The sequence below is a fragment of the Triturus cristatus genome, chromosome 1_1 (assembly GCF_964204655.1).
Source record: "Triturus cristatus chromosome 1_1, aTriCri1.1, whole genome shotgun sequence".
Taxonomy (NCBI): Eukaryota; Metazoa; Chordata; class Amphibia; order Caudata; family Salamandridae; genus Triturus; species Triturus cristatus.
Window position 1 is genome coordinate 898,009,434 of NC_140579.1, and position 12,738 is coordinate 898,022,171.

Here is a 12,738-nt window from a genome sequence, read left to right on the forward strand (position 1 = left end):
ATCAGGCCTGAAACCTATGTTTTTTTCAGTGAATATATATATATATATTTATATATATAGCCAAAACTCTGTTTCAAAATTGCAGGATTGTCCTCAAAGAACGGAAGCAGACCCAGAGTGCGGTGAAGATTCCAATGATTTATTTAAATATAACAAGCACCAACGCCGCCATTACGTGTTTCAGCCCGTCACAGGCCTTGGTCACATAATGCGCAACACAGCGAGTTTATCCTATTATATCTACCTAAGTGAGTCACATGGTCCGCAAGTGGTCAGGCATAGAAATAGACATACAGGTAACTTGTCCACTGATAGTCTGTCTTCACCAGACTAAATTACAACTAGTTCCAATCACTGTTTAAATACATTGTGATAACGGACTAATGCTTGTGTCAACTACATGATTAAACAGAGAAGGTATTTTATAAATAAGCAATTACTCATTATAAAAAACAATGGTGTATAAAAAATCTATTGATTTTTCACATGACTTGCATAATGCATCCAACTGTCACCATGATAATAGTTGAGAACCCTCCTGTTTGAAAGAAAGAAAGATTTTATCATTCTTGCTTTGTTTTCAAAAAATAGAAAAGACAAGTTAACCTTGCATTATGCCGCCCCATTGGGGTACTTCAATTAGGACCCTTGCTAAAATAAAGTGACTGTGCAAAAGTGCAAGAAATGCATATTTGTAACTTGAGGTCACATCCGTGACAACCTTCGTTAATAAATATACAGTACATTATTTTATTAAAAAGAGAAAACCCTATGTGCAAAAAAGTGTGTAAAAAATTGATTAAACTTCAATAGTATTTACATATAAAAAACAGGAAAATAGCAGCATATGTTTGAAACTTTGTTAAAGTTATACAGTATATTATCTGATCTCAAAAGAATTAATGACTAGCTTATAGATGGGTAAAGAAGTTCTCACTAGAATTTAACCCCCGGGGGCCTTTACTGTCTAGCTCCAAGATATAATCAGTTTCAAATCTCCTAAGAGCGACCTCACGGTTGCCTCCCCTTCTCATTGTGGGAATTGAGTCCACCACCCAGTAACTGAAAGCCTCCAGTTTACTAGAGTGGTGCTCTTTGAAGTGGCGTGCCACCGGATAGGCTAGATCATTATTGGTGATCGCTCACATGTGCTGGAGTACCCGCTTGTGAACCTGCAGCTTGGTGCTACCAACATAACGCAGGCCACAGGAGCACTCCAGCACATACACCGCAAAATCTGTTTTGCAATTAAGATACTTGGAGATTGGAACAGGTTCTGGGAGAAAGGGTGACATGTATGTCCTACAACTCACTCCATATCTGCATGCCTTGCATGAATTGCAGCGAAAAAACCCTTTCCTTGCTGTTAACCAAGATTTAGAATGGCTCAGTTCAGGACTGCTGCTCACTAACAAATTACTCATAGAGCGTGCTTTCCTAAATGCAATCTTGGGCTTTTTCGGCAGTTGACTACCTAATACCGAGTCCGCATGTATTAGTGACCAATTGTCATTGATAATTTTGCGCACCAATTTATGTTGTGCGCTAAATGTCAGTATAATGCGTGTCTCCTCAGTGGTGTCAACTGTTGGGCTGTGCTCAGGGGTTATTTTTGGTGCCAGTGCCATGGTTCTAGTTATATTATTAGTTCTCCGCACTGCTCTGGAGAGTATAGAATCAGAATACCCCCTTTCCCTGAAACGATCCCTGCAATCAGTCTGTGCTTTGAAGAAGTCTGCATCCATGCTGCAAATGCGTCGCATTCTTAGCATTTCTCCAAAGGGAATACTGTTAATTAGGTGTTGTGGATGATGACTATATGCATGTAACACCGTATTCCCCGCGGTGTCCTTTATGTGGAGTCTAGTTTGGAGTTGATTATTGAGGACAAATATTTCAACGTCTAAAAAGTAAACTGATTGTCTACTGATCTCAAACGTAAATTGTAAATTCAAGTCATTGGTGTTAATTGCCTCAAGGAAACTGCGTGCACTACATTCATTACCACGCCAAATCAAAAACAGATCATCGATGAACCTATACCAACAGATAATATTGGACTCCATGATCATGTGATATTTGGCCATGAGGACCCGCTCCTCCCAGTAACCCATGTGCAAACATGCGTAACTGGGAGAAAAACAAGCCCCCATGGCCACCCCACGTGTCTGTTGGTACACCTGATGTTGGAAAAGAAAAAAGTTATTCTCTAAACACATAGAAACCATAGTAATTAACATCTTGTTGTGTGCAAACATCTCCATGGTTCTACGGTTCAGATAATATTCGCAGGCCCTGACCCCATCCAAATGTTGAATACTAGTGTATAGGGTCGTAACGTCCATAGAGACAAGAAGTAAATCCTGACTCCATGGAACATTGACCAACTTTCTAAAAAAGTCCCCGGTATCCTGTATATAGGATGGGAGACTTTTCACTTGTTCTTGTAAGAAATGGTCAACGTATTTAGACACATTTTCCAGTAGGCTCCCCCTGGCTGAAATGATTGGTCTGCCAGGGGGCCTGTCCATTCTTTTGTGTATTTTTGGGATGAAATAGATGACTGGAACAATAGGGTGGTCAACTTTAAGAAATTTGAATTCATCCATTGTGATCAAGCCTGCCGATTTCCAGGCTAACAGTTTACTGTAGCAATCCTGCCGCGCTGCATTCATCATATTGAGAGTACTCAATTTATAGCAGTTGCGATTGTAAAGATGGACGAGAGCTTCTTCCATATACTGGTCCCTGGGCCACAGGACCACATTGCCCCCTTTGTCTGATTGTCGCACTATGACATTGTTGTTGGTTTTTAATTTATGCATGAGTTGGAAATACTGATTGTCTAGTTTGTTGTATTTTCTAGGCGCCCTTACTGTCATAGAGTACAGACTTTTCAATTCTGTTGCCACTTTGTCACTGAATGAATCCAGATTGTCTTTTAACATCAAGGGATAGAAGGTAGACTTGGCTTTGAAGGGAGTTTTGGCCACTGTTCTATCCAAAGGCGTACAACTCATTTCTCCCATAGTCCCTTCTTGCTCATTTTGTAGATGTTGCAAGTCCCTAAATAGTTCCATATCACCTGCAGTGAGATTATTGGACTTGTTACCAGCATCAGCCTGATCACGCGGTTGTTCCTTAACGATATCGGTTGGACCCTGGAGGGCGAAAAATTTGCGTAGTTTTAATTTCCGCACAAACTTATATATATCAACCCTGGTCTCAGTATATTTAAAATCCGATTTAGGGCTATATGATAATCCTAATGCAAGGATATCAGTTTCCTCCTCTGTCAAGGTGATATTTGTTAGATTGACCACAGTCTTATTGGTAGCTGGTTTAACACTCATAATTATCTGCGCTTCCATCCTTTGTTTGATTTTTTGTTGCCACTGCCTGCGCTTGTAGTTTTGGCGGCGCCTTGCCCTCCGCTTTTTGTTGTTCCTTCTCTTGGCGCTTGCGTAGTCGAGATATATATATATATACACATACACACACACACACACGTTCGTATATACATCCACTATATGACCTCTGAAGCTAGGTAGACAACTAAAAGCATATCAACCATATGCTCAAGAGACCGCATACAGCTGCCACACAATCACTCTCATAGTTATTTAAAGTGATGGCTTTAGATGCGTTGTCAAACTGAGTTCTGGAAATTTAACTTTGCGCAGTAATTCCAGATGGCATTTTGGCAGGGTAAAACCATGAAGGAAGGGCAATTAAATACGTATTTACCAGCTGCCAGACAGAGCTCACCCATATGTACTGGAAATCGGAGTAAACTAGGAAAACAAAAAACAGTGGCTCCCAAGGTTTCATTATATGTACATTCGCTTAAGGTATGACTATATGTTCACTATAGCCAATGTACTTTTATTATATGAAAAGACTACGCTTCTCTTTCAATGGTTATTTTTTGTACAAGGAAACAAAATATGTAATGAATAAATCACTCAACGAGACCATTATCGGTCTGTTTTTTATTGCATTCACTTTCCACTGCATACATAGATGCCATTTTCATACACTATTCCTACACAATCATAAGAGGAGTACTAATGGCACAATGCACAAGCAAAGAGGGAAGAGGATATACATTAAGAAATGACTTTAAAAACAGTGCCATAGCTGAGTCTATTTGAAATATGGCTAGTCTGTATTCAATTTCCTAAAATCAGCCCGATGGGTTAAAATGTAAATGTTTCAACCCTAGCGGCACTTCATCAGCAGTGAGATGTAGCAGTTCTCAAAACTTAAGAATAGTCGCAAGGCGCACAGCCACCAAAAGTAATTTTAATGATACTAAATTGTGTTGACTCCAAAGGTTCAAAAGAATCCTTTTCAGCAAGGAACATCTCTTATTGTGTTTTCAAATATTTTCGAAAGGAGACCTTTATCTAACATGATACCGAGTACTTGACATATCCCCAATGTATTTTAGGCTATGCAGGTCCTTCATTGGGGGAATATACTCTAACTAAAAAAAAAAAACCACAAAACGTCCACCAATCAGCCAAAATACAAAACAAGAGCAACAGGCACAGTCAATAGAAATATACTACTATACACCGACCCAAGTTCCAGTGCGTAATCTCCACACTCAGTGCAAACCGATTCAATATCCTCACTTATTGCTTGACAAATGGTAACTAGAACACTTGACCAGTGCTCTTGGATTCCTATTGCTTGATCATAGTCGTGGTTTCTCTCGAAATTAAACAAATCTTGTGGCGCTTTGGTCTCTCTCACAATAACCGAACGAGGCTTGGTGTGTAGTGTGCGCAATACATCTTTCTGGCTCTTTGCATGGGTTTAGACAGAATTATTCACAGCACTGAATAGTCTTTTGGTGATCACGTCAGGTACTTATGATCTCCTTGCTTCACATGGACGATGCGTTAAGTTTGTTTGGAACGACGAAAGTGCAGGGGTTGCCGGTAAAGAATATTGAATCAGTTTGCACTGAGCGTAGAGATCAAGCACTGGAACTTCGGTCGGTGCATGTTGTAGTAGATTTCTACTTATTAAGCCTGTTGCTCTTGGTTGTATTTTGACTGATTTGTGGACGTTGTGTTTTTTTTATTTACAGTATCTCTTCCGAAGGTCCTGCTGGGCCCAAAATGCATTGGGGATATGTCCAGTACTCTGGGTCATGTTGGATAAACATATTAATAAACAACGTCTCTTTTGGAAAATATTTGAAAATGGAATAAGAAACAAGGAGGTACTTGCAGAAAAGGATTGTTTTGAAGATTTGGATTCTACAATTGTCAATTTAATTTCATTAAAATAATCTATTTTACAGTAATAAACAACACTTTACATTGGAGAAAAAAATGCCAGTAAGGCTAATTCAGGTGGCTGTGTTCGTTTTGGGACTATTCTCAAAAGATCTGAATAGCTACATCGCATTTCATGAAGCATTTTCTTTTAACTGAATACGCCGAGGAAGCACACCCTTTCAGTGAGTACTTGGAACAAACTATCATTTAATTTGGAGTGCTCAAGCATAATTATTCTATCCTTTACTTCATCAGCAGTTTCATCAGGCCAGAACAGTTTCATCATGCCACATCATAAAATGGCATCTTCCAAGCATATGTGCTGGAAAGTCAGTTTGAAAAGATATTTGAAGAACACACAAATAATATCTCAGCTGAACCTCGCAGTAAAAGTAGCCAGAATCCTTGCTGCCTGTTGATCTAGACCAATGTGGATGAGAACAGAATGTAATAGCATTAAGGATTAGAAGGATTTCTGGCCTTTTGAGACGTCATTTATGAGATTGTGAAATATATGTGCCTGAAGGACCAGTGGATCAAATATGATTTTGGTTGAAATTAGAATTTTATTCCACCAGAATTAAATTTCACTTGGGAAATGAATCTTGTAACCAACAGTATAACATGCATAAATAACATACAGTGTAATATAAACAAATACATGAGCATGGAATATATTATGCATTCAGTATTAAGGGAATACAATAACAAGCATGCTGATCATGGTATCCCTTTGAATAACTGCTTTCATTATATCATTACATGTTCCCTTTTTTTATTTAAACACGGGCATCTAAGCACTCACCGTCTCAGAGTTCCTTGCACAACCTCTTGCTTGGCATCTGGCTGAATCCACATGGACAGCTTCCCGACGATCAGCGTGTTCCAATCAATAGACACAAATACCCACGTCACAAACATCCTCACCAATGAACCCCCTTAACACTAGTTCGCTCACTCACAGATGACTTAACGGAACAAACTAGGGGTGCTTTAATCAGAGTGCAATGAGGGTACCTAGTGCAGCAATTGGCACTCTTGCAGGGGGCCTGGACAGGGCGATGACACCAAGCAATATTCCGCAGTGCAAAGCACCAACTGAAGACGTGACACCATCACTGGAGAGGTGAGTACTGGACAAGAGTCCATCAGCAAGGTTGATTCTTATCCTTGTCAAGACAAATTAAACATTAGGACATTGCACCACTTGAACAAACAAGAGTGCAGTAGGTACACTCACCATGATGGAATGAACTGCAACACTAGGTGTGTAAAGAGGCGATTTGCATCAGGGAGAGAGGGTTGCAATTCCTAGCAATTACTGGCACTGTGAAAATAAGGGAACCACCACTGGTGTTGGAATTGGCATGTGGAAGTAAGGGATTTACAAGAAGGCCTGGAATGTGGACATCTCTCTTTGTGAACGATAGCCACAGAAATAATGGAAAGTGCTAACTGACAATGTATGGGCAATAACAATAAGAGTGCGTAATCAGATTAGCTGCGCTGTGCTAGAAAGAGCACCTAAACTGGTGGGGGAGGCAGGTCAGTTAAAACAGGGCCATTCATAACAATAATGGACTGTGCTAACTGCAGGGTGGTTTACGTTTGCAGTATTGTGACAGCATCCTCAAATTCCCTTTATCTTAAATGTCTCTCATACCCACCACAAAGCACTGTTTGTTGTTACTTTAGAATGAATACAATGGTGACTTAGTAGGAGCATGTGCCAACCTCGGCGCCCAGCCTGGGTCTGTCATACCCTGTCACATGACCCATTGATTCTTTTGCAAATGCCCACTAATGATGATGTTGAGGTCAGGGCTTTAAGTGAGATGAAAAAACTAGAGTGTCTCTTAAAGGGGCGTGGCTTAAAAACACATAAGCTAAAAATCTGTGCTCAGTATAGTGTGCCGCCCGACTTGTATTTTGCTGTTTCTGTCATTGCATCCAGATATGAAACAAGTAACATCATACCTACAACAAGTCAGGACTATTGGCTTTGTTAATGGTTGTTAGTTGCATAAGATAAATAAGCAGCAACTATGACTTGTTTATAATATTGAAAAAGCTTCACTTAAAGGCCTGGTGACACGACGACAATGTTGCTGCTCCTGAGTTTCTAAAAGAGAAGGGAAACCCAGAGAGAAAATGACTCTCTTTAAAATATTTCCCTTCCCCTACAACACTCACCTGGTATGACGTCATGCCGTTACTTCGCCACTAGTGAGAAGTTAGCAGCGCACAGTCATGTGCCTGCTGTTGCTGGAGCGGGTAAAATAAAAATATTGGTATACCCAATCCATTTATATATGTTTATATTAAAACGACTAAAAATAAATTTAATAATTAAACTGTGTGCTGTGATAAACTAATCAACCTTATTAATCAAGAGAACATACGTGGGAACGCATTTGCATGGCTAAATTAATAGGTGAACTAAGTCTGTACGCATATTAAAATTATATGTTTAGTTTAAGCAATGTTTATGTGATTTGTGCCTAAATAAACCTGCATTTAACGGCTTTAATTGTCGCATATGGCTAGATAAATACATACACATAAGGGTATTAGCAAGGGAATAACATTGTTTATTCATTTCCATGTATTAATTAAGTTTTGTGTTTCTTTACCTTAAGTTGACTATTTCGGCCTGCAAAAAGATGGCCGCCAACTGAATCCACACTAAAGTATATGACTTCATGCGATTGACATTACAACAAACAAATGATGGACGGAATGCTGACAATGCAGACATTCTCCCCCAGTCAAGAGATCTGGGTTAAATCCATCGTTCTTTTGCCCACTACGCCACCCCAGTTTAGACATGGCCATATGCAAATCAGTCTTGACCCTGTGCCTCATGGGAACAGTCCAGCCCGAACTGCCAAGCCATGTCTTCCCTGGACCGGAATCAAGCATCCTAGGACCGGTTTCTGGCTATCAGCCGTCATCAGCCAGGATAGCTTGACTCCAGTGGCGTAGTGAGCACGGGTCCCACGTCTGGGAATACCCATCCCACTTAGGGCGAAAAGCGTTACAACAAACAAATGATGGACGGAATGCTGACAATGCAGACATTCTCCCCCAGTCAAGAGATCTGTGTTAAATCCATCGTTCTTTTGCCCACTACGCCACCCCAGTTTAGACATGGCCATATGCAAATCAGTCTTGAGCCTGTGCCTCATGGGAACAGTCCAGCCCGAACTGCCAAGCCATGTCTTCCCTGGACCGTAATCAAGCATCCTAGGACCGGTTTCTGGCTATCAGCAGTCATCAGCCAGGATAGTTTGACTCCAGTGGCGTAGTGAGCACGGGTCCCACGTCTGGGAATACCCATCCCACTTAACGCGAAAAGCGTTACAACAAACAAATGATGGACGGAATGCTGACAATGCAGAAATTCTCCCCCATTCAAGAGATCTTGGTTAAATCCATCGTTCTTTTGCCCACTACGCCACCCCAGTTTAGACATGGCCATATGCAAATCAGTCTTGACCCTGTGCCTCATGGGGACAGTCCAGCCCGAACTGCCAAGCCATGTCTTCCCTGGACCGGAATCAAGCATCCTAGGACCGGTTCCTTACTATCAGCCGTCATCAGCCAGGATAGCTTGACTCCAGTAGCGTAGTGAGCACGGGTTCCACGTCTGGGAATACCCATCCCACTTAGGGCGAAAAGCGTTACAACAAACAAATGATGGACGGAATGCTGACAATGCAGACATTCTCCCCCAGTCAAGAGATCTGGGTTAAATCCATCGTTCTTTTGCCCACTACGCCACCCCAGTTTAGACATGGCCATATGCAAATCAGTCTTGACCCTGTGCCTCATGGGAACAGTTCAGCCCGAACTGCCAAGCCACGTCTTCCCTGGACCGGAATCAAGCATCCTAGGACCGGTTTCTGGCTATCAGCCGTCATCAGCCAGGATAGCTTGACTCCAGTGGCGTAGTGAGCACAGGTCCCACGTCTGGGAATACCCATCCCACTTAGGGCGAAAAGCGTTACAACAAACAAATGATGGACGGAATGCTGACAATGCAGACATTCTCCCCCAGTCAAGAGATCTGGGTTAAATCCATCGTTCTTTTGCCCACTACGCCACCCCAGTTTAGACGTGGCCATATGCAAATCAGTCTTGACCCTGTGCCTCATGGGAACAGTCCAGCCCGAACTGCCAAGCCATGTCTTCCCTGGACCGGAATCAAGCATCCTAGGACCGGTTTCTGGCTATCAGCCGTCATCAGCCAGGATAGCTTGACTCCAGTGGCGTAGTGAGCACGGGTCCCACGTCTGGGAATACCCATCCCACTTAGGGCGAAAAGCGTTACAACAAACAAATGATGGACGGAATGCTGACAATGCAGACATTCTCCCCCAGTCAAGAGATCTGGGTTAAATCCATCGTTCTTTTGCCCACTACGCCACCCCAGTTTAGACATGGCCATATGCAAATCAGTCTTGACCCTGTGCCTCATGGGAACAGTCCAGCCCGAACTGCCAAGCCATGTCTTCCCTGGACCGGAATCAAGCATCCTAGGACCGGTTTCTGGCTATCAGCCGTTATCAGCCAGGATAGCTTGACTCCAGTGGCGTAGTGAGCACGGGTCCCACGTCTGGGAATACCCATCCCACTTAGGGCGAAAAGCGTTACAACAAACAAATGATGGACGGAATGCTGACAATGCAGACATTCTCCCCCAGTCAAGAGATCTGGGTTAAATCCATCGTTCCTGTCCAGGGAGAACCTGGCTTGGCAGTTCGGGCTGGACTGTTCCCATGAGGCACAGGGTCAAGACTGATTTGCATATGGCTGGGTTCAAACTGGAACGGCATGGTGAGAAAAAAAACGATGGATTTAGGCCCAGATCTCTGTACCGGGGTGAATGTATGACATTGTTCTGCATTCTGTCCATCAACTGTTTTGTTTGCATTTATCACCCCGAGTGGGAAGGGTATGCCCAGGCGTGGGTCCCTTGCTCTCCATGCCATTGGAATCAAGCTATCCTGGCTGAAGAGGGGTGAAACCCCGAAACCGGTCCTAGGATGCTTGTTTCCTGTCCAGGGAGAACATGGCTTGGCAGTTCGGGCTGGACTGTTCCCATGAGGCACAGGGTCAAGACTAATTTGCATATGGCTGGGTTCAAACTGGAACGGCATGGTGAGCAAAAAAACGATGGATTTAGGCCCAGATCTCTGTACTGGGGTGAATGTATGACATTGTTCTGCATTCTGTCCATCAACTGTTTTGTTTGCATTTATCACCCCGAGTGGGAAGGGTATGCCCAGGCGTGGGTCCCTTGCTCTCCATGCCACTGGAATCAAGCTATCCTGGCTGAAGAGGGGTGAAACCCCGAAACCGGTCCTAGGATGCTTGTTTCCTGTCCAGGGAGAACCTGGCTTGGCAGTTCGGGCTGGACTGTTCCCATGAGGCACAGGGTCAAGACTGATTTGCATATGGCTGGGTTCAAACTGGAACGGCATGGTGAGCAAAAAAACGATGGATTTAGGCCCAGATCTCTGTACTGGGGTGAATGTATGACATTGTTCTGCATTCTGTCCATCAACTGTTTTGTTTGCATTTATCACCCCGAGTGGGAAGGGTATGCCCAGGCGTGGGTCCCTTGCTCTCCATGCCACTGGAATCAAGCTATCCTGGCTGAAGAGGGGTGAAACCCCGAAACCGGTCCTAGGATGCTTGTTTCCTGTCCAGGGAGAACCTGGCTTGGCAGTTCGGGCTGGACTGTTCCCATGAGGCACAGGGTCAAGACTGATTTGCATATGGCTGGGTTCAAACTGGAACGGCATGGTGAGCAAAAAAACGATGGATTAGGCCCAGATCTCTGTACTGGGGTGAATGTATGACATTGTTCTGCATTCTGTCCATCAACTGTTTTGTTTGCATTTATCACCCCGAGTGGGAAGGGTATGCCCAGGCGTGGGTCCCTTGCTCTCCATGCCACTGGAATCAAGCTATCCTGGCTGAAGAGGGGTGAAACCCCGAAACCGGTCCTAGGATGCTTGTTTCCTGTCCAGGGAGAACCTGGCTTGGCAGTTCGGGCTGGACTGTTCCCATGAGGCACAGGGTCAAGACTGATTTGCATATGGCTGGGTTCAAACTGGAACGGCATGGTGAGCAAAAAAACGATGGATTTAGGCCCAGATCTCTGTACTGGGGTGAATGTATGACATTGTTCTGCATTCTGTCCATCAACTGTTTTGTTTGCATTTATCACCCCGAGTGGGAAGGGTATGCCCAGGCGTGGGTCCCTTGCTCTCCATGCCACTGGAATCAAGCTATCCTGGCTGAAGAGGGGTGAAACCCCGAAACCGGTCCTAGGATGCTTGTTTCCTGTCCAGGGAGAACCTGGCTTGGCAGTTCGGGCTGGACTGTTCCCATGAGGCACAGGGTCAAGACTGATTTGCATATGGCTGGGTTCAAACTGGAACAGCATGGTGAGCAAAAAAACGATGGATTTAGGCCCAGATCTCTGTACTGGGGTGAATGTATGACATTGTTCTGCATTCTGTCCATCAACTGTTTTGTTTGCATTTATCACCCCGAGTGGGAAGGGTATGCCCATGCGTGGGTCCCTTGCTCTCCATGCCACTGGAATTAAGCTATCCTGGCTGAAGAGGGGTGAAACCCCGAAACCGGTCCTAGGATGCTTGTTTCCTGTCCAGGGAGAACCTGGCTTGGCAGTTCGGGCTGGACTGTTCCCATGAGGCACAGGGTCAAGACTGATTTGCATATGGCTGGGTTCAAACTGGAACGGCATGGTGAGCAAAAAAACGATGGATTTAGGCCCAGATCTCTGTACTGGGGTGAATGTATGACATTGTTCTGCATTCTGTCCATCAACTGTTTTGTTTGCATTTATCACCCCGAGTGGGAAGGGTATGCCCAGGCGTGGGTCCCTTGCTCTCCATGCCACTGGAATCAAGCTATCCTGGCTGAAGAGGGGTGAAACCCCGAAACCGGTCCTAGGATGCTTGTTTCCTGTCCAGGGAGAACCTGGCTTGGCAGTTCGGGCTGGACTGTTCCCATGAGGCACAGGGTCAAGACTGATTTGCATATGGCTGGGTTCAAACTGGAACGGCATGGTGAGCAAAAAAACGATGGATTTAGGCCCAGATCTCTGTACTGGGGTGAATGTATGACATTGTTCTGCGTTCTGTCCATCAACTGTTTTGTTTGCATTTATCACCCCGAGTGGGAAGGGTATGCCCAGGTGTGGGTCCCTTGCTCTCCATGCCACTGGAATCAAGCTATCCTGGCTGAAGAGGGGTGAAACCCCGAAACCGGTCCTAGGATGCTTGTTTCCTGTCCAGGGAGAACCTGGCTTGGCAGTTCGGGCTGGACTGTTCCCATGAGGCACAGGGTCAAGACTGATTTGCATATGGCTGGGTTCAAACTGGAACGGCATGGTGAGCAAAAAAAC

General features: G+C 44.0%; 1 pseudogene; it reads right to left on the reverse strand.

Annotated features, from left to right (window-relative positions):
- The window catches only part of LOC146871254 (protein arginine N-methyltransferase 5-like), a 239,506-nt pseudogene extending 233,291 nt beyond the window's left edge, over window positions 1-6,215 (reverse strand).
- Between the last annotated feature and the right edge of the window lie 6,523 nt (window positions 6,216-12,738).